General features: G+C 32.9%; 1 long non-coding RNA gene across 1 annotated transcript in view; it reads left to right on the forward strand.

The window, feature by feature from the left end:
- Nucleotides 1–24383, forward strand: part of LOC107498967 — a 67919-nt gene that overhangs the window by 1393 nt on the left and 42143 nt on the right. The window contains exon 2 of the long non-coding RNA XR_001594172.2: nt 15880–15961. This is a non-coding gene — a long non-coding RNA (uncharacterized LOC107498967). The remainder of the gene's footprint in view (nt 1–15879; nt 15962–24383) is intronic.

Raw genomic sequence — 24383 nt, forward strand, 5'->3', positions numbered from 1 at the left:
TACCATAAGCTTCTTAAAATGAGTCTGTGTATCTGTGTCTTTATCATCAATCCTGAGCACATGGTAGGTTCTCAGAAATATAAGTTGAATAAATGAATGCTTTAGTGGAGCACATTGAAGAAAAATACAACTTCACAAATGTTGCCATTGCATGGGTCTGACTAGTAATGAGTTTAGAAGCAGAGTGATTGAAGGCAAAAAATTGTTCAAAAGAACAGTGAATCCAGTATAAAAAGTAAGTGGTAAGAGACATGAATAATTCAGAACACACCAGAGAATCCCATATGAAGATGAGAAAAGAGAAAGAGACAGAGACAGACAGGGAGAGGGAGTAGACGGAGAATCTTATGCTATCACTCCCTTCTCTGTGGAAACTTTTAAATACACACATTTCATTTCTATCTCTCATTTCTTTCATTTAAGTTTTTTTGGTGAAGAAACTGGGTCACTTGTGTTATGAGATTTCTCATTGTCTGGCTATTCCAGGTTATATCCCCATGGTTTCTTTTAAGACATTTTTTGGTAGTAGTATTTATTTTAAATTGGTACTCTGATCCAGAGCTCTCCTGGACAATGTTTTCAGTAGCTACAAATGACCATTTGAATCTAAATTTTGGTTATTAATATTAGATATAATTAAAACTTTAGTTTCTCAGTTGCACTAGCTGTATTCAACTACTCAATATCCTCATGTAGCTGTTGGTTTCCATAAAGGACGGTGTGGATATAGACTATGTCCATCATTATTTCTTGGACATCATTAATATAAAGGCTTGATATGTTTCATATTGATTTCCTGTATTTAGTGAAATGACTTGCTAGTTTATATTGCAAACTTTCATTGGAGAAGATGGTACATGACATTTGTATGTTTACTTTTTTGTGATATTATCAGCCATTGGTAATTATTGCTTAAGTCAATTCAGTCATTAGGATTTGAAAAATGGAAATTATTATATGGACTTGCTCTGTAACGACAACCTTCTGTTTATCTTTACGTTTTGGTTACTCTGAGGTACAGCTAATTGAGAGAGAAAACGATACAACTTTTATTATTTCCTTACTATTTTCAAAACAATGTTTTAGAGTTCTTAGCATTCCTTAAGACAATCAATTAAATACTTTTTGCATTATTATGAAAACAATGATTTAAACAAATGCAGTATCTTTGAAGTATAGTTATTATCTTTATTGGGTGTTTCAAATTTTTCATCTTTGGCTGGTAAGAGTCTACAAGTTGGTTCTTAGTTTTTTGTATAATACAAGAGCCTTTAATAGTTTTCTTGTATGGCAGAATATTCTAGAAGCATGTCATTATGTAGACTTCCTGCCTCAGACCTTACACGATTTTTTTCCGTCTATAAATCCTGGCTCCTTTAAATAGAGTTTTTTTTTGTTTTGTTTTGATTTGTTTTTTGTTTGTGTTTTGCAGATGACAGTCATAGTAACTTTTTCTGTTGACCTCGTAAAAAAATTTTCTAGGGTAAAATGAGTATATACAAGCCCATCTATTTCATTGCAAATTGAGGGGTCTAAAAATAGAGACAGAAGATATATTCAACTCTTTTAATGTCATAACATTTGGTACATTGGGGAAAACTGGAATTGCAAAGGTCAAGGAGGACTGTAGCTTTATCTATAGCGTTGAATTTTTCAGAGAGACAAAGTGATTAAACATCTGTTTAAATGAATAGACATCTAATGTTCAATACTTCATTAAATTTTCTATTTATAAAACTAATTTTTATAATCAGCTTAATTTGAGGTTTATCAATAGTCAAAATATATCTCTACACAGATAACCTTGCGAAATATTAATGAAACATATAATAAGATTTTCCAGGTTTTTAAAATTGGAAGACAAACTAAAAAGAATTAATAAACTTGCTATACAGAGACATAGATAGGTTATAGGCTTCTGATATCTGACAAGATTCAGAAAGGTTTTTGCTGTGGGAGCCAGAATAAATTTCTTTCATTCAAATGATAATAATAATGAGATCCATTTAACAGAGTTGAGATTAGCTAACATAACAAATATAAAACACTTAGCATAATAACACTTTCATATAGTAAGGGCAAAACAAATTATTAGTGTTGATATCGATACCAAGAAATATTAAGGGGCCATTAATGTTTATTGCCTATACTATGAAAAATTCCCTGTGACTTAAAAATGACCAAATAAAAAGGATACATTGAATATACTTTTGATGAAATGGAGTGATCTTTAAACTTTATAAAATATATGCAAATTTTTCACATTAGTTTTAATCCAGAATATTTATGTTTGGGGAAAGGACAGAAAAATAGGAGGTGTGATGATTCCAGTGACCACCTTAATATACTTCACAGTCTGGCTTGTCACACAGAGTTTGCCTTCATACAGTATTCTATTATGAGAAAATTCACTGAAGTTAATGTATTCTCCTTCACGTCAGGTGAAATCACTGTCAGCATTATCCTGGGAGCACAGATCATCGTTATCTTTTTTATAGTTCTGTATTGCTAAATGAAACAGATTTTTCTTCATTTTCATGTCAGAGAAATGGACACAACTCATATAGTAGAAAATATCTTGGATGAGTAGCTTTACACACTGAAACTATACAATTAGTATTTGACATTTTTATATATCTTTTTGTTGTCTAGGAAATCTAAATAGAAATGAAAGTTGAAAGGGACTTTGATACTCGGCAATTATCCTTTAAGTACCTGAGGACAAATCACAAAAAGCGATTTACTGGAAATTGAATGTAACTCCAACACTAGTTGTCAGGTGGACAGACAGTGATACTGAACAGGTCAGTTTTAAACAGGCAGGGAAAGAAGAGTAGAGTTTAGTAATTGCTTAATGGCCTCGGTACTGAGGTGTAGAGCTCAATTCATTAAGTCTCATGAAGACAAAATGTTTTGATGGACACTATAGCAATCATCCAATCTCAAGATATGAGGTGCTTAATCTCTTGTATCATCAGTTTTAGATGCTAAAAGAATGTATAACATTGTGCTGAGAGCTCTTCAATGAGGTGATCTAATGTGTAATGGACATTAAAAGCATATGCACATTATCACCAAATGGTCTTACTCCTTAAATTCTGACATAGTTTTTGAAAGTAGTGGTTCCTAACTTTTTAAGCTATAGTTGAAGACCCAGAAATACAAAGTTTAGAGAAATCCTACTTCTTCAGTAGGCAAACTGTGGCAACGAGTTACTTGTAATTTAAAATGGACCGTTTTCTCCAGCGTCGTCACACTCAATATCTGTAATGGAGCCTGTTCTTCTAATCCACTGTTTATTTTGGGAAAAGAGATACCAGCATTTGCAAGAGTTTAGTTATTAGAGTCTTGAGCTGTTAACAAGGAGAATACAGGTTGAATAGAGGATAGCAAACTTTGGGACATAGGTAATAATGGGACAACCGTGGCTGAGGTGAGGTGACGTTGTGGTTCACTCAGTTGGAGTCTTTACTTATATTTGGTTTTCTGGCTCTGTTTCTAGACAATACATTATAGTCCTTTAACACTTTTATGGACTACATTATGTCCTCCCAGTATTTATATGTTGAAGCCCTAAGCCACTGTATCTTTGAATGTGACTCTGGTTGGAAGTAGAATGAATAGATAAAAAATGAGGTCCTGTGGTTGACACGCGCACACACACACACACACAGAAGAGCATATGAGGACACTGGAGGAAGACAGCCATCTCTAGGTCAAGGAGGAGCTCTTAGAAGAAACCAACCCTGTTAACATCTTGTTTTCAGAATTATAGGAAAATAAATGTCTATTGTTTAAGCCATGAAGCTTGTAGTACTTTGTTATGGCAGGCCTAGCAAACTAATACAAACTCTGATTCCTTTCTCCCATGGTTATCTCTCCAAATCAAGAATCTTATTCTCTAGCCTCTGACATTCTTCAATCTCAAGAGCCTCAAACTTTTTTTTTTTTTTAATTCTGATCCGGTAAATCATAATCTGGATTTTCCTGGAGGGGGTCTTCTTCTATCCCCATTATACTCCAAAACAAACTATTTTAACCTTCTCTCTAGCAGATAACTTAATTTTTTTTTTTTCTGGTGTATCTTTTATGTTTTTCTTAACAGCAATAACATCAACACAAAATCAGATTATTGGGTGCCCCTGATGGGAGTAGTGGTTCTAGTAGTTCCAAAGACAAGAAAAACTGAATGGATTGTGCTAGAAGCAAAAAGATCACTGTGCCAAAGACACCATTTTTACTCTCTGCTGCTTAGAGAGACTCTAGAGCTCACATTTTCTAAATGACACAATTCCATCTGCCTTAAATTTAAATTTCAATCCGTAAACTTGGACACAAATAAGAAACACTTTTATAAAGGGTGTTATTTACCTAATCATGCATAATATTGGCATAGAGTTTCTAACATAATCAAATCACATATATCTACTTACTCATGGAGGGTTTCTTGACTTTTGACAAATATTTAAATAGAATTTTGGAATAACACAATTTAATCATTCTTATATATATTGTTTGAAGATAATCTTTACTTGTGTGACTGGTAAACTGGGGTGGTCATGCCCTCTGCTTGGATTGCTAAAGGACTTGCTTTTCGTCTGGTTTAGAGCATCTCCACCCTTCTATGTTCTTGTTTCTACTGATCCTTCCAGTTATTCTGTGTTCTTTCTCGTATCTGCCATATTTTGGGGACATATGTGTTTACATTATTTTGGTTTGTATATTGCATTTGAAATTGCTCAAATGTCACTTTAAGTATGATCTTATTGGGAAATTTCATCCTGTTCTACAAATTCTATAAAATGTTTTTCATATTTAGCATAACACTAACACTTTGTGTTTAAATCTGTAGTTTCTTTTCTTTTCCTATTTTTGTTCCTTAGGTCCTGACCATGGGTACTGGTTATTGTTTATATGGAAACAAATTATAATCCCCTCTTGGAGGATGAATTCATCACTGTAAAATATAACTGCCATGATATTTAAGTTATATTTTAATGCTTCATCATCTAAAGTCTTGACTCTGTTATTTTCAAGTGAATCTGTGAATAATATAAGATCTAAAATCACTTATATTTTAGCTGTGCATTTATATTGCTCTCTTTCTAACATGAAACCATGAAGGAAGGATAAGAATTATGCTTCATGAATCTTTTATTTTCCCCAAGTCCCTAAATAATAATAAATATAGAGGACATCTCTTCTTTCTCTTTTCATCCAATTTTTGTAGAATGATTGGCAATTTTTCTTTTGGAAATTCCTCCTGTCTAACTCTCAGAGTTTTCTATCTCTAGTTAATTGTTCCTTAGTCCTGGCCAATCAGATAATTTTGTGCTCCCTCGACACGGGGCTGACTCAGCATTGGTTACCCGGTACAACCCAGGCCAGTGAAATTTATTACCGTGCATATAACCTTTTCTGAAGGGAGCATCAGCCTTGATTTTTGCAGTTCTGTGAACCAGTGAATTCTCTGTTTTGATTCATTTTAGTTGTTTTTCTGCAATTTGAAAGAATAAGAACCTTGTATAACAAGATCTATAGATTTACATAATATATCTTCTCTAACTTCTAACATTTTAATATATGACAATATTTATAGTGAGACACTACAAGCTTTTCTCCCAACACAAGAGTCTTTGAAAAGTCTTTACCCTTCTTTCAACATGTTGATAGAAAACTTGTACCGAAAAGCGAGACAAAGACTGGTTGTGCATTAAAATTTTATAATGGACTTTGCTACGAAAAAGACTCACACAAGTTGATTTCATGTTCTTAGTAATTAAAAAAATATAAACAAAAGCATCTATATGTATCAGTCTGTATCCATAGTTTAAAATCTGAATGTGAACAGAATGAACGTGTTATGCTAATTTTGAATGACATTTCAGTAGAAATTATGTTAGAGAAATAGAGAGAGCATTTTAGAGCAAACTCGTATATTCATAAATGTCATCAATTAACCTGCTATATGGTAAAATGTTATTTGTTGATGTTCAAGGGAAATTCATTTAGGTTGCCTTGCATCTGATGTTCTCTCTTTCTTTGTAGTGGAAATTGTGTAAAACAAAACAAAACAAAAACAACTTTTGTGGTAAGTCATATAAAATAACCACGTAGAGTAACAAATTTGTTTTATTCACCTGTCCTTTATTTAAATAAGAAAATCTCAATAGCAGTGAATGTATATTTCCCCCACATGGTCTATACTTTTTAACTGAACTGAGGAATTTATGTGACTTAGGTATTTTTGAAAGGGTTTATTTTTTGAAAGAATTCTGGGAGACTGAGTCGAGCTAATTTGTGTTTGCATACTTAAATCATGTTTGAATTTTTTGTGTCTTAGCTAAAAATAGGTAAGGAAAAACAAGTAAGTAACTTGGAGGGATGGCAGACAAGTATTTTTCTCCCATTTTATAAGAAAATATAATCTTCAAACATACCAAAAATATTATAATGCATATGCATCTAAACTCTGGATGCCAAAGCACATTCAAAAATACTAATGAATCCTTTGTGCACATACATAATCTTGTTTTTTCCAATCAGAGAAAAGTACCTTAATTCTTAGGGAAGATTTGTACTGTATTTGACTGAATATAAAATATAATATAAACTGATGCTCTATTAGAAAGATGGGTCAAGTGAGAGAAAAGTCAGAGATTTGTGATTTTTAACAGTGCATATAAAGCCAAGAGGCTTACAGATTGGTCCTTTCAAAGATGTGATTATTACTTTCGGAAGGTCTAAATCAAAGGTATTAGCTCAGTCAATAATAGATGTCATATATGAAAGATTATGACATTTTCAGACTTATGAACTGAGGGACTTTCTGACTTATTTTTCAATTTTCTGGCTTTTATCTTCTAAGGAGTATAGTACCTGTGGTCAGTAAGTAATTAACCTTAAAGTATAGGTAGTCTCAGTTGAGAAAGTAAAAACTGACTTTTACTGTCTTAAAAGTCCCAATCACCATTCCAAATACCAGAGTCTTTTTTTCCCCTTTTTTTTAAATTTATGATTTCACTCCAAATGAACAAACTTAAAAATTTGCTTACTAAAATACTCATTCAGATTCTATTTGGGGGGGAAAAAAAGTACATCTAATAAAACATGCTCTCTACATAAATGTAATTGGAAAAAAAAATTGCTTCTGACAAAATAGAGGTGTTTTTTTTTAAACTTAGTGTTACATAAAAGGAATCTGTAGAAAAGGAATATTCGGACACTAATGGAAATTATAGGAAAAATTGGTAGAAATAAATTATGAAAATAATTTATGCAACTATTGGCAAGCTTTGTTTTAGAGTTTTAGAAATTGAGGTAAGAAAACATCAACATAAGGGAAGATGTCTAAAAGAGTGGAGGGGACTTTTATCACTTTTAGAATTAGGCTCTTTAAAACTGATTAAAACTACAAATCCTCTTCTATAGGAAAAAACGTGTGCACCTGCCATTTACTTGGGGGCACCCCACTTATTTTAATTTCAGTATTTTTAGTCTAAGGGATATGTAGTTTTAATAGTAAAGGAAATTTGTGTTTCAGGCTCTGTTTTTTTTTTTGTAAAGATAAGTCAGCAACTACTTCATGTTATCTGATACTATCTCTCATCTCGATTATTTCAAATATGCTTTTTAATCCGATTGTGTTTTGCATATCTATCATCTCTTATCCTACTATGTAGGTTTGGGAGATAAGTCATTTTTATTTTTCCATTATATTTTGCTTATTCTAATTCATTCAACTATATTTCGAATAAAACTTTGTCAAAAGATTTTTTTTTTCCAGGTTGGTGAGGAAATATCAGAACTAATTTTTCAAATAATAATTTTAATAAAATTGGAGCAATATTTCCTAGTGAAATTCCCTCCATCTATGCTAAACTAAATTATTTTCTCTATCAGTTACACATTTGGACCTGATTTAGGGGCTGTCTAAGATGGAAACCTGAAGGCAGAGATTGACAGGAAATGTCATTTATGTTTTTTTAAATTTACATGACCAGTAGAGTGAGGTCAGTGCATGTATGGATGTGGATGTAATTAAGCAGTGAGAAGTGAACACGTGAACGAATTAGGTCGATCTCTACAGCAGGAATTGTATGGAAGGACACACATTTTGCTATCTCCATCACTTTTTTCTGCTTTTTCTCAGAATTTTTCTCAACTGTGTTTTGAAATTGGGAAGACAGTAATTTAAAAATGTAAGCAGTGTGCAAGGCTATATAAGTAGAACTCATAGAAAACATTTCAATTAGTAATTTATGAAAGAATACTGAATCCCACTAGTAGTTAAGAAATAGCCAAAAGGCTAAAATGGCGTTTTGATTATTAGAAAGGAAAAAAAAAACAATGTGATAACTTCTTGTGGTGGTAAGGATATGCAAAAATGGACACACGTGGTTAAGGGGAAAGTGAAGTATTATGACTTTATTTCAAAAACAATTGACCATAGCTTTTAAAATTAAAAAAAACTGAAGCAGATATAATGTAGACAGTTTGATCCAACACAATTACTTTTGAGGCATTAATACATATTGAAGTAGAAAACAGTGGAGCTAGATGTACATAAAGGGAAGATACATGCAATATTGGTTGTATTACTAAACCTGAAAACGACTTGTGCGTATGCCATTAGAGAACTGGATAAATTAACTAAAAATTCAAGAACATGAAATAGTAAGATATAACATGAATTAAGTTTACTTGTTTATATCTTAAAAAATCCTTTGATTATTAGAGAACATGAAAAATAAGTTACAAAAAAGTGCATGTGATATAATCTAGTTGGTGTAGCAAAATCAAGGCTAGTAACTCATGGTTGGGGTAATCATTCGTGTAAATACATTTGGCTGTGGAGGAGTATTACACCAATGGAGTGATTCTTACGACTGATTACAACCGATTTCAGAAGAGAAGGTGGGATTATCAGTCTTTACAAAATATATTCTTGCATTATTTTCCTAGTGTTAATGGATATAAATGCCTCTTGTACTTTGAATAATATAATTTTAAAAATAACAGCAAAACTGTTGACAGTCCCAGTGAGTGGACCTTTACCAGAGGCCACATGGTATTAAAGGAATGGGGAAAGAAGTTTAGGAAACCATTTAATGTCATGTAAATGAGTTTTAGATTTTTTTTTTATAAGCTCCTGGGAACATACTGGAGTATTTAACTGGAGAAATAAAGTAATTCATGCAATTTTTGATCACTCTGAATATATATGGATATATCGGAATGGGAAAATAGACAGCAGTGAGACCAGGTGGGAATCAAGAACAGTTGTTCGTATACATGGGGTGACCAAGACCATGATTTTCAGTAATATTTAGTGCCATCTATCAATCACAGTTATTTACTTTGCCAAATTGTGAATAGTTTTATAATTTCTCCAAAATCTGCTTTTAATAACAGAACAATAAATGGCATATTGATATAAGTTTTATTCAAGTCTCGTAATCAACTAATTCCTGAATTTTCATAATATATTGGGTAGGGACAATCATCATCATTTTATAAAATGCTCAAAAGAAAATTTAAAACCCAATTATATTTGTCTTTTAAGTTTGGCCATACCATTCTATGGTAATTCTGTGAAGGAAGATAAACTCAAGCTTATGAAAAAGAAAGAAAGGAACTGAGCCATTTAATCTTCTTATATTGATAATTGCAGGCTATGATAATTCTTTACACTGTGTGCACCTAGTACTTTCACATGACTAGGCTTAGATGTCCTTAAGTATTTCAGTAAAAATGAAGTTTATATTGTAATAGCTGTCTGTTTTGTGACCAAGATTGCACTTTTATTTTACCTTTCAATGCACATTACATATTCTCCTTGGTATTTAGATTATCAGATGGTTATTTTAACACGATACACATTTGGAATATTCATGTATCCATTTTTCGTACCTTACGTCTAGATTATGTTCAGAGTCCAATGCTTTAACAGCAGAAGCTAGAAAAGATTTTCCATTCATGGATTTTAATGAGCAAGAATGAAAAAAAAATCAAAGTTCTTTTAAGGATTAGGAAAAGGATTCAGTGTGTATGGTATTAGAAAAATCTTACTGATTTGCATATAAAATATAGGACTTAGTTTGGTATTAAAAACTATATTTTATAAAGAATAATAGAAAATGTGTCCATGCTTATTAATGCAAAAATAGAGAGAGAACATCTGGTAGAGAGAGTAATTATATCTGTATTCATTCACATTTTAATATCTGTATTAAAGAACTCTGTTTATTCTAGTAATGCATTTTATTCTTCAGAAACATTTTTTAGTGACAGGAATAATGAAGCAAGAAAATAAGTACATTTTAGAATGTGAATTTCATCTCTATACTTTAAGGATTTGAAGGGCGCCTTTGTGATTTATCACAGATGTTATGGAGAAACACGAATCTTACGTTTATGCCTTTCCATGTCTCATTTTCATCTAGAAGAGTGCAAATATCTACCTAATGTTGCAATCTTATTCAAGACCTCTTTCAATGAAAACTTGCATAAGTCTTGAAGTATTTATCTTTCACGTATGTGGAAACCATGAAGCAGAGTGAACATCTCTACTCTTTGTGACAGGATTATGTTGACTTAAACGTTGTTGCTGTCCTTCAATAAGATGTCAACACACTGAATGAAGCTAGTATCAGTGTACTTTCATAATTCTTCCCCTGACTCAGTAATATGTAGACCAGAACACAAGTCCAACATCTGCCAGTCCTACCTGGCTTCACAGATCCACGCGACTATATCCCCACGTAATGCAGGATATCTACATCCATAAGATGTATATTCTCAAACTTGATACTCTTTCACTTATTGATAAGTGTTCTGTCTGAGGGAAAGTGTTCTATGTATTTATGAGTGAGCTATTTTGCAAAACTTTATGTACTGAAGAGGGTTTCATTTGTAATAACTGAAAGGATGAGTCAATTTCAGAATTAAACATGAGAATGAATGAGACTTAGTTTATTTAAATGTAAAATATTGAGAAATATCTGCTGGTCTGTTTGAATTTTCTGACATTCTTGTACTATATTTTTGTGTATATTCACATTAAATGAACAGTGTGGACTAGATTCATATAGAAATTCCTGCATGTCAAATAAGTAAAATACTTGAAAATTGTGTTGCTTTATCTGTATTATTTTAACAAATAACTTAGAAAAAGTAGTATTTCTCATTTTGGAAACTGATTTACACTATACATTTAATAACCTCTATGTAGAATGGGAAGATTTTTTTCTCATTTTTCTATAGAAACCCAACATATATTTAATTTGTCTAATATGTGCTAAGTATAGCTTTATAGAAGGACTAAACAACCACAAATAAAATGATTCATGATTTTTAGGAAAAATATAATTTACATATTATTTTAGTTATAGTACATTTTAACCTAAGATTTGACTACCAAAATATACTTTATTATCTCTTGCTTAAAAAAAAAAAATCCAGTGAATTAGGTGCAACCAAATAATATACGATAATTATAAGCCTCCCAGATTGTATGGTAAGTCCATCATATTACCTGTGGAATTTGACCATGTGTATATTTCTTCCTCAATCACAATTGAAGGGTAAGTTGAACACCCAGGCTGTATAAATGCCAAGTGGCTGATACTAAGTTTCCCTCGATTCTAATATAGCATATTGGGATTTAAACAATAGATAGATGATAAATAGATAGATAGATAGATAGATAGATAGATAGCTAGCTAGCTAGCTAGCTAGCTAGCTAGCTAGCTAGATAGATAGATAGATGGATGGATGCTAGAGAAATGCTGGAGAGATAGATTGAGAAAGAGAGAGAGAAATGATAGATGATAGGCAATAGATGAGAAATCATTGATGATAGACGATAGATGATGATTGAGAGATGAGAGAGAATGATAGAGATAGAGAGTGAGAGAGACAATATATGATAGATATAGACGAAACAGTAAGTAGAAAAGTTAGTTTTGTTCATAAAATATGTATAGCTACCTGCATTATACTTTCTGTTACGATGGCAGTTTCACAGAGATGCAGTCCGCAGTTTTTAATTACTATAACTCTTTGAAATGAGTTTTCAGATACCTTCGCAACTCAAGTAACTACTGTTACGTACAGCCATATTCATTCAACAGATATTAACTGCGTGTTTATGAAGCGTTCTGGTAGGTTTTGAGAGAATAGTGATGATGGCATCTTTCATTCGAAATCTTGTATTCTCACTTTTGCATGTGGTGCTTGGATTAGACATTCTATGGACAGAAAATAGTGGTCAACTGTAGAGCATCACCCCAAGCTGTTCCTGCTTACGTTTTAAAATAAAAACCATGTGTAATTATGAAAGTTAAAGAATGCCTAAAAGAAACATTACATTCCTGAATGCCATTGTTAAGGACAAAGAAAAAAGTTTCATCAAGTGTGTGACAAATTTATTTTTAAAGAGCCTCATAGGAATTATCTGTGAATCAAATAACCGACGCTATCTCATTATTCTAAAACCTCTCTTGTCGAGTCTGCTCATTTGTTCTCCTCAGTGTATTTTCTGTTAGCTCCCTGTTGTAAAAATCTCCTACTGATTATTTGCCTTCAGAGTGAAATATTGAACTGGAAACATTCTCCCAGTCTACTCTTGCCCTAAATTGCTGCTGACAGTTTTGTACCTGGCATACATAATTGCCCTAATCTCTTTCTAGACCTCCTAAGTGTCCTACTGGACTAAACCGAAGTTAAAATATCTTGATCTCAGATGCCGCTGTGCTTCCTCACACGTTGACATTGACACCATTGGTGCCTGGTATAATGTATCTAATAACCTTTCAATTCCCTCAAATATATTTGGCAGTTTTATTTCTGTGACAGATTGGTACTATGTTGAAAATTTTTATTACTATCTAACTAGAAATAATAATACAGATCCTGATACATGTTATGATTTTTATTTCTTATACCCTAGTAGCATTTACATTCTCATAATAATTTTAGATAATGGAAGAATTCCACATTAAACTGATATTTTCCATCTTTGTATATTTAATAGCTATTTACAGATGAGTAGCTTTGCTGGTGTTTGGAGTTGCTTTTTGTTTTCAAATGCTTTTAATGTGATAGAATGAGATATTTAATTGTTTTATGTTTTATTGTCATTTCTAATAGTTTTCTAAAAATACAAGCAATACACTTCTAAATATTATAAAAATGTAACATGGTCTCATTTATAAAACAACATTCGATTAATAAGAGTTTTTAAAATCAAAATGCATATGTTAACTCATCATAACCAGAAACACTTATAATAGAAAAGAATGATGACTATTAGTAGTCTGGTACTTGAAGAGAGGAAGAAATTAAAGTGTTTGGCAGAAGAAAGCCATTGCGAAGCTGTTAAGCTTTGTTTGGTGTGAATTTCCAGGTGGCTCCCCAACTTACCAGATCCATTACTTGCTCACCACCAGTTTTCGTGCTATGATTCACAAAGCACAGTATTTTTAAATATATATTTTAATGATTATAACAAAATCAAAAAAGTTATAACATTTGTGACGTGTCAAATTTATATCAGTCTCCATTAATTAAATTTTATTAGTACACACACACACTCCTTTCTGAAGGTATTATCTGTGGCTATGTTTGTGGTACAGGGGTAAAGTCGTATAGTTAAGAGAGAGAATGTATGGCGCACAGAGTCTGAATTATTTAGTACTTCTACTTTTACTTAAAAAGTTCGTTGACTCCTGGATTGAAATACAAAGAGAACTCTTCCTCTCATGCAATTCTTTTGGCTTGAAAAAAGAAAAATAGAATCAACCTTGACCAAGCTATTGTGAGATTTATTTTAGAATGTTACAGGGATTATTCGTAAGATAGAAGAAAAGAATGGGGCTATGTTATAAAAAGTTACCAGGGTATCAATTTAGCTATTTCAGCACCTTAGTTTTCTAATTTCCTGTTCATCAACTTCGTTTCATTTATTTTGTTTCAAAAATTCTTTTGTTTTTTCAGTCAACATAGGTTTTTTTTTTTTTCCCATATATAGACACGTATTCCACACCTCACAGATACATACGTTTCTTATATTCAATCTCCGAAAAGCTTTTGTATTTCTGGAAAAGCCACTCAAATCTAGATTGATCCTTTCTTTGCCCCAATTCAGAATTCCAGGGACTATTACTGGGATTGGGCCACATTTTGTCAAGTTTTTTTTTCTATAGACTAAATAAGCATACATAAGTAAGGTAGTCCTGTTGTGGACTCAGGACTGGCCTTAACTTTCTCCACGGCCACATCACCATCACCGAGTATACAGAGTGCTGCAGTTACCCAGGTTCCTGGGGCGTAGTACACAGTTTAGTATATTAATCTAACAAAAGTGATCTTAGAAACAATATATAAATAAAATATGATAAATGGATCTATTTACTAGAGATACTTTGGACCCTTTAGTGAAATCAAACAGGCAAGATTATGAAACACCAAGTTCACTTGGTTATTTAGAAAGAAAAATACAGATAACTAAAAACATCAATGGCAGGAATAGAAATGGTGTATAATGTCGTTAGTTTCTTACATTGTGCCAAGTATTTCTTTTGCATTATCTCATCTAACAAGTACCATACATGATAGGTGTAACCTAGAAGTAACCGTTTTACACACAAGAATTTTAGGATATATAGTCAATAACTTAACCAAGGTTGTACGACTCTAAATCGTAGAGTCGTGTATCAAATCTAAGAGCCCAACTTTACTAATCTGTTTGCCAGATTAAAACTTGAAACATTAAAATTCATCAAGTACATAAATATTTTAATTATTTAATTAATATAGGCTTCCAAAGTATATACGTGATAATTGTTAATATCTACTTTTTCAAACTAGAAAATTTCTAGTGAAACTAATTTGAGACGAGACTTTAAATTCAATATGCCATGATGTAAATTATGAGTAGGTCTGTGAAAACAGACTAATGATTTTAATTTGACTATTTTTCCCCTCTCTTAATCTAATTTAATTAAAAATGAATGGGCAGTATTGCAAATTTCTGAATAGTATTGATATCTAATGTTGATAATAGCCAAATTTATTCCTAAAATTATGTTTTTTTAAAGCTTAGCAAACAACATTATATATTAACAAAACATAAAATTTTAAATTAGGCATCTAGTTTGCAAACCACATATTTTCAGTCTTAATTTTTGTATGATCGCGAGTAGGTTTTTTTCACTATTTGAATCAAACTCAGCCCCTCCTCATATTTACATGAGCTTGAATGATTTCTTTCAATAAAAATTGCAGAGTTCTTTCAGTTTCATTCCAGTGGGTTTAATACTTCCCTTAGCAAACTCCACCTCAATAATAGTTTACAGTTTGTCTTATTTTGACAGAAAGATGCATAGTTTTGTAAAGAAATCAGCTGCCTCTCGGGGTAGCATATTTATAAAGGAAGTATATGTCAAAAGATATTTCTAATTTAACAGGAATGATGCTTCTCAGTTATAAGTATAATAAATGTATTTAAAAGTTTTATGTAGTATGATTCAATGTTGTTATTTTAAATATCTGATGATTTTCTTATAAAATAGCAAGCAAGAGAAGAAATATTTCCTTGGGCTGTTTTACATATTCACATTAATGCTACATTTATTTTCATGGAATATTATATGAATGAAAACTTCATTTACAATTCCTTGTGCCAATCATACAAGTATTTATTAGACCTCAGTGTATCTATGGATACTATCTTTTATAAAACTGTCTTTATATTTCGAACCATATTAATCAAAAGGAGTTCTCAGAACACACAAAATTGATGACCAACTGTGTGGTTATATATGTTGTGTTCATACATCTTGTCTGATGCCTAATGTCTTTTCTAATTTGTTTCAGGCAAAAAAGGCTGAGCAAAGGCTGGAGCCACAGCAGGTGATACAGAGCGATGGCTTTCCGATTTTTCCGTGTACAGCTCACAGTAAGAAATATATTTTATTTTATGATCTCCTGTCCATACCATTTTAAATATGTATACATATATAAACTAAGAACAAAGTTTTAAGAGATGTTATTACATGCGATTCAATCTCATTGCAACTATATTCTATTATGCATTTTCTATCCTGTTCTTTTTCACTTTCTAATGCTGGTTGAAGCCCACTAAAGAGGTTCCACAAAACCCGGTTTGAAAAGCCCTATTCCAGAAACAACGATCTAGAAGTCTACATATTGGAGTATCACAGCTTCCAATATACATTTTTATTTTTTTATTTTTTCAGTTTATCTTCTAATTTTCTGGTTCACCTTTTAAAAACATAAAGAACAAAAAGCTGACTACTTGCCTGAAAGACCATCATCCATATAGTTGTCCAGACCATTGTGACCATGGCATTTGAAAAGCAATTTATTTAACCATTAGAGACTTGACCCAGCCTCCCCGAAATGTTATAAAAAATTCTATGAGGCTCCGAGATAAAGGCTGGTGACATTCTTCAGCTGTAGAATTTTTGGCACAGCTCATCTATAAAGCAGTCAAAACTCAAGAGAAAACCTGCTTCTCCCATTCACCTTTGAGGAATTCAAATTTCAATAAGAAGTGATATTTCACAGCCCAAAATGAGGGGGAGCGTAGTGAGAAGTGTATTGCTAATTACTAGACCTGTTGCTTAAGTTTTCACTCCCACTGTGACACTGTTTTCAATCTCAGTGATGCATGAGGAAGAAAGACTTTTGTAGTACTATCAAAAAGTAACGAGTTCTGTGCCGTAGAATATAGGCAACTGAATTTAATATTTTCTCAGCTTTCGCTTTCATTGTTCCTACATAATATCCCACAGTTTACTAATTAAACTAGGACTTTTGGGAAAATAAGTAATTACTAAACTATTTCCGATTCAGTCATTGAATAACAAACACATAGATGCAAAAATGGTCTAATGAACGAAACAGATAATTCTCACAAGTTAAACTTTAAAATCATTGACATGTGCATATTAAATTGAGTAAATTTTCCTAAGTCAGTACTCACATAAAATATGTACATTTGCAAAATTTAATGAGTAAAGCTGTAAAGTGTATATATGTGCAGGAAGAAATATAGTATATACAGCGGATGCCTGTCTGTGGTTTCAAGCACCCACTGGTGCTCCTGGAATGGTCCCCTAAGGATAAGAGGGGACTACTGTTGTTTTCACTTCAGAAACTTTGATGTTCTGTTGTTAGATGCATACATATTATAATTGTTAATGTCTTATTGGATAATGACACCTTTTATCATCATGCAGTGTCTTTTCTGAAACAATATACCTGTTTCAGTTTTCTTTTCGTTAGTGTATGGTATATCTTCATCTCTTTAATCTATGTGAGTACATTTAAAGCTGATTTATTTTAGATAACATATCGTTGAGCATCTTTTTTTTTAAATCTGTAGTGACAACCTATCTTTTAATTGATATACTTAGATTATTCACATTTAAAATGATTATTGTTATAATCAGACCAATAATTAACATTTTGAAACTTTTTACTCTTAATTGCTTATGTTCTTCTTATTTTCGCCTTTTTCAAATCTGTGTGTTTTAGGTGAGCATTTTATATGGTCCCAGCTTTTCTCTTCGCTTAGCTTACCAGTCATACTTCTTTTTAAAAATTTGTAATGATCGACCTAGATTTTATGATGTGTATATTTAGGTTGTCGAAGTTCACATTCACACGATACTATATATCATTACACATGCAGTAGAATATCTTGTAACAAAGTGTTCCCAAATTTCTCCTTCCTATTCCTGATAAAATTTCTGCCATTCATTACATATCTCCGTTTTCTAGAATCACCCAACATGTTGTTGCTATTATTGTTTTTAACTGTTATTGTTAAATGAATTGAAAACAAAACAAAAATATTTGTACCTTCATTTATTCCTTCTTTTATGCTGTGTGTTTCTACATGAATATTCTAGTTTCTGACCTATCTTGTTTCTGACCTATCTTATTTTTCTTTAGCTAAATAACCTTTTAAAAACATTTCTTGTATGGCAGGTCTACTGATGACAAAATTTCTTAGCTTTTGTTTGTCTAAGAAAGTCTTTATTTTCACTTCCATTTTAAAGGATAATTTTGCTGGATATAGAATTCAAGGTTGGCATTTTATCCAAATATTAAATATTTTATACCATTCTGTTTATATTTATATGGTTCCAGACAAGAAGTATGCTGTATTCTTATCTTTATTCTTTTCTTATAAGGTGCTCCTCTATCTTTATCTGCATAGAACATATTTCGCTTTCCCTACTTAGTAATCCCTATACTGCTGTTTCTAGCCAGATTGTATCAACTATACAGAAAACAAAAACTTCTCTCTCATTTGTAAATAAATAATCTAGTTACCTCATCTTTCAGAAATATGTTTAAAGGCTCAGATTTAATAAGATTCCTAAAAATACATGCAAGTCAATTCTGCCTGTGGCTTTTGCAAGTATGGGTGTTCCTTCTGTATAGCCGACCTATGGTTTAGTTTGTCTTGACGCAATTTTTTTTTTTTAATTTTCTGATTTTTTTTTTTTTGGTATGGGTATATATTATTTCCAAAGTTGTTTTTAAATGATGTGCATGTTGTTATGATTTTCCCAGACTCCTCACAGTTTAGTTTATGTATGTGAGCTTGAATACAGCACATGCTTCCCAGACGTCTGACGTAAATCCCAGGTCTTCTGATCACTGTACTCACATCCAAATGAGCTGAATTCAGAAAGAAACAGCTGTTATATATTACTTTTCAATATAAATTTTTCTCTATTACTAAGAAGTTCCTGTTTTATATCTGGTATTTATACCCTGTGTGGCCATTTGGATTATATTTTTCTAATCCCCATAAATCAGCTGTTTTTATTGCCATTGTGACACTTTTTCCCTGAACATTGTCCTTATGAAGAATAAGCGTAAGGTACACTGACTGGCTGTGGTTTTAATTATACTTTTTTTCCCCCATTTAGTCTCTGCCATTGAAGGACAGACACACCGACTTATCAACCCTAAATTAATTAAAAATGGTCCCGTGGCAGGGAGGGCAGCATAGTTGAACACATTAGTCTCTGGAGCTTGATTCCATTTTACTGTATGTCACGCCCATTGTAAGGCAGGTATCTGGAGGAACACTTAATCAGTGCCACAGAAAAGACCCCACACCAGAGTACCAGAGAGCAGAATTTTATAGCCAAAAAGGAAAGAAGTCACTAAATACTCCTTACCAAGGACTCTAATTTTCAATATCATTGTTCTTGACCTAGAGAGCCTGTGCTAAAAATCTATGAAAAGCTTTGCTCTAAGACAACCAGAGAAGGATAATGCCTTTCAAGTAATTTCCAAGTGAAAAGAAGAAAGCAGTAAGCAGGGTGGATGGCAGATTAGAGACCGTGGGAGGATTTGTGCAAAGGAAAAGCCTTTTTGCTCAAATGAAGAGAAAGGAGGGGACCGCACTACAGACAGACATGCCTTGGTGTAGGCAGATCTGTTTGGACTCAGCTTATTTTCCCCATCACTGAGAAGGGGCAGCTGTCCCATCAATCATAGTCAGATCATTTTTTCTCCGTTAAATAGACAACTTGTCAGGTGGGTAACTAAATGTATGTTGTGCTCTAACGATGTCACTTAGGAACAGAGTCAACACTCTGAGTGTGCTTGCACAGCACATTTCATCACGAAGATGGCAGCGCTTCCAAATAAAGCTCCGAGGGCCATTTCCCAGCAGCCCCTTGGTGAAGTCAGTGTCTGTTGAACTTGAGCAGAATGGAGAACACTACTTCACAAATAAGTCAGTCTGACAAATAGTTTGGCTAGTAGCATATTTATTCACACCAAACACGTAAGAGAAGACACTCTGCATTGTTTAGAGGATCAGAATTACATCCATACTTTAAAAACGTACAGCTAAGCTATTAAACAAGAAAGTTATATCTTAAAAGCAAATGGATTTTCAAATTAGTATTGAGCGCAAACTGTCACACTGCTAACACATTTCCAGGAAGAGATGTATGTTAAAGTAAATTTCTTTGCCTAGAAATGTCTTCAGAAATGGCAATTCGATTTATAACTAAATTTGAAAGAGCATTTACAACCTTTCTTGAGTTAACAGATGGTATCCTATAATATTTGGGCATTTTTTAAAATATATGAAACTGTAAATATTTTAAAGACTTCTTGATTTCTGTAGGGAAAATGACATTTTGTATTGACTACATTACCCAGATCTATTTGCCTTTGGGAAAGATATGTGCAACAAGGTTAAAATCTCTGACGGAAACTACGTGGTGTATTTGAGACATTTTTTAAAGTTTCAAAAATGATGGATTGAAAGACCTACTGTGCCAGTTAATTGAACAATAATAATGACCTAAGGTACTCAGTAACTAGGTGCTCCATCAACTGGCATAGCAAATCGAATCTGACATATTATTCAAAATTGTTATCTTAGCATCTAAGCAACAGATTTGATTTTGACGGATAAGATCGAGTATAACATAAGGGGCATCTTTAGATCTCTTGATCTTGAAATCAAATCTCTCTCTCCCCCATTCTCTCCAGAGAGAGCAACAGAAAAGGCAGGATTCTTTTTTTTTAAGAACATCATTAGTACACATGCTCTACAAGTATTATAGTGTTTGTCTTGCCTGTTTATCGTCCCTCGGCTACTGCTAGGGTGATGTGAAATCCAGCGTCGCCCCGGTGGTGTGGGGGAGGACAGTGGTGGTGCGTGTTGTTCCTCGGTTCTTCCCTGCTGACCAGCGCGGCAAAGTACTGGTCGGGGGGATTTAGAAAAAGTAAGATTTCTTGAAAGTGTATTTTAGGAAACTGGCCCCACTAAGGAAGGTTGCACCCCTGTGCAATTTGGGAGGTGAAGAGATAAGACAGCATGCACTCCAAGGGAGGAGCGGGTTTTCCGCAAGGGGAGCTGTTACAACCCAGAAGTGGGAAGGTCTTTATGTTTGGGCAGTGATGGGCGGTGATGGTCCTAGATGGTCCAATCTGTATGTGAGATTGCCTTGACTGACAGCTGCTATATAACACTTAGCCTTGTGTGCATGTGCTTACCCAGAATTCAGTCTGTTACAATTAGATTCATGAATTCCAGGCATGGCATAGTATAGTGATAACATGAGCATTAGATTGTGGGCAGATTAGGGTAGTACTTTCTGAGTAGTCCTCTGGCTGATTAAACAAGCAATGGATTATGACCCTCCTGTCCTTGGTCTCTGGGGATGCAGGAGGGATTCTCTAACTTCCAATACAATGTTCTTTGGGTGTCTCTGGGCTGGGCCTCTATTCCTTTGTTCCCCTGTTCCTCATGTGTGACTAGCTGCCTAACACTTCTATTTACATGTTATCTCTTTGTCTATTTAAAACCATCTGTTTCTTTTCTCCTGTTGTTTAATTTGTAAGTAATTTTTCCAACTTATACATCAATTAAAAACAACTATTGTACTATTTCGGTTTATACCTACTGTTCTCCTAATACTTATTTCTCAGTGATGATATATCTTCAATGATGAAATAGACATATTTTACTTTATGTAGAATTGTATTCTTTAATTTTTGTGAATATTGAATTTTGTTAATCAGATCATATTCTGAGGTCAATAAAATAGTTCTTTAAAAATAAAACCTGTATAATATTTTTAGTAAAGAGGAAAGTTTTAATTTATATAATCAATACATACTTACAGAAAATTAGAATATTTAAATTTTTGTTTTTAATCTAGTGGGCTAGTACTGAATTAACAATTACCAAGAAAATTATATATTGAGCTTCTGCTAAAAAAATGTATTAGATACTTGAGGAAAGCAAAATATATACAGGAATATAAGATATGGATACTATCCTCATGGTTATAATCTAGCTATAAGGAAAAAAATGCACAAATATTAGCAAAAATTAATATTAAACCATTATTTATTCATTCATTTTTCATAACCATCTAGACTCCAATTGTTCATGGTGTGCCCTCATACATTCTTACTGCTAAGAACAAAACTCGGTATCGTCTAAAATAGTCTCTAAGCTACTTAGCATGGATACAAAGCCTTTCATATGTTTTGTTTTCCTTAACTGTCCCCCTGAGAGTATTTTCAATTCCTATTCTCCCTTTTGAAAAGACAACTAAAGCAGTTTTAATTCCTACAAAATACTAGGGCTTTACAACGCCTTCAACTCTACATATCCATTTATGTACTTTTCCTACTTATCTCTATGTTAATGTCTTCTCAGGGACAGGCTTTCCCTGGTACCTGGGGGCAAACCCAGAGGCTTCCCTTTGTGGTCTGTGTGCCTCTCATACACACCTAGCTCATTATAACATTACAATATCATTTGCATCTTTAGCCAGTAGACTGGAAGTTTCTTGCAGGCAGAGACAATGTATAACCTACTTACTGGTCTTAAAACACACATCTCATACATAGTAGACATTTGGATACATTTGTTATTGAATAAATCACTAAATAAAAAGATTCTGGATTAGTAAAATGCTGATTAAAGGAGGCAATTGCAGTATTTCTGTATTTCAGTGACATTTTATGGCAGTAAATATAGTGCAAAACAAGGTCAGGAATACAGAGAACCGATACTGTGAAAAAGTTCAACTGACCGTTTTTAAAGAGTTTGTGCAGGGGCACGACCTCAGTGACTCCATCATTACGCCATCCCTAGTGCTCCATGCAATTCAGAACAAGCGAGGGCCTCTTTTTCAGAAGGGCTTGCACTTTGTGCAAGCTCAGAATACTGATATCTAAAATTCTCGTATCAATTTATTCCTTTGTCTTGAGAAGTACTGTTGTTCTACAGACCAGAACACTAAGCAGCGTGATTAGCACATTTTATTAAAGCCAAAAACTGTAGGAAGTCAAATAATAAGCCGGATGGGCATGGGGCCATCATAACCTTTGTCGAATTGTTTCAAGCTAAAATGAGGTTACAATTCCCAAGTGTTGGCTGAGGCTGCTCCGATCCAGTCATTGCCTGGATGGCCAGTGTGTACTTTTGTCTGGCCAACTTCTCTTCTGATTAATCTTTTTTTAAATCAAGTTTTAATTAAGTATCATTTACCTGAGGTTCAGATGGTTGCTAGCATCAATACAGTGTGCTCCACTGTTCTCAAGGCATGGCAAGTCATCAAAACTTGTCTTCACTCTATGTCTTTCCAGTTGTAAATATTAATTTTAATTTCTTAAGAAGAAAGGAGTTTATAATAAAGTAATATAGAAAGCAAGAAAAGTAACAAATGCTGTATTGTATAGATATACTAAATGCTGACGTTTAAAATACCACATTACATGCAGTGTGCTTTTGCATGGAATTTGATAGGGAGCGCGCCGATGTTTGATAGTATATGCTGCAGTGCATGATTAGCACACGTGTGCCGTTAATGAAATTTTCTCCTAATAATGTTTTATTGAATAACATAGTATCCAACTACTACTTCATAAATGACCTCAGACTCTAATATGCAAGTGATTTGACAAACCAAAATAGAGGATAACAGTGTGGTAAATGAATTGTGAGTAGACAGAAGGAAGGAGAAACAGATGTTTAATGGGGAGAGGAACATGTGGGAAGGAAGATTTTCTGTTCTTCAAAAGCGCTGTAGCACTTCAAAACTACAGTAATGGAAGAATGCTTTTTAATTTAGTACTTGAGCTTTAAAGTACAAAATGAAAATCTGTCCCTTAGAATGATGTAAGTAACGTGAAGCATATAAAGTAAATATTAATATTCTTCACTTCCTCCAAGCCTAATCCCATTTCAGTAAGCAATATCAATAGTTTGGTTTGTATATTCCTGTTATCATACCTGTATGGATATATTATGTATATGTATCCATGAGAGACAAAATAGGAAATGAGAATGTAAATTCTCATTTGGCGTATGGTATGTGCCATATGAATTATGATAAATGGCATAAAATGTATAATATACAAGATATGATATACTTTATATAATACAAATAATATTAACTTTATATTCATTTTTTATTTGTATATATGCATGTACATATATGGAGATGTGATATATAGTCCTCACTTGTGTAACATAACATAATCATCATATAGAATATAAATTTTTCTTCACTTGAAAATGACCCCACTTATGTTGACATCAGCAACGACAATATACTATATTCTCGTTACATTTTTAGCATATTATCATACATAAGAACTTTCCAACTGTAGATTTGCACTTTGTTTTTTTTTGAACAACTAATGTGTAAGATGTTTTTGCCAACTGCATGGATTTTTTCTCAATATTTAAGGTGCAGGATGATTTCCAAAAACACTATTAAAAGATCTTGTGTAATACAGCTGCACATCAGTTACCAAAAATACAGAATATATCTATAAATGGCAATATA

This window comes from Rousettus aegyptiacus, unplaced genomic scaffold, assembly GCF_014176215.1.
Source record: "Rousettus aegyptiacus isolate mRouAeg1 unplaced genomic scaffold, mRouAeg1.p scaffold_m13_p_18, whole genome shotgun sequence".
Classification (NCBI taxonomy): domain Eukaryota; kingdom Metazoa; phylum Chordata; class Mammalia; order Chiroptera; family Pteropodidae; genus Rousettus; species Rousettus aegyptiacus.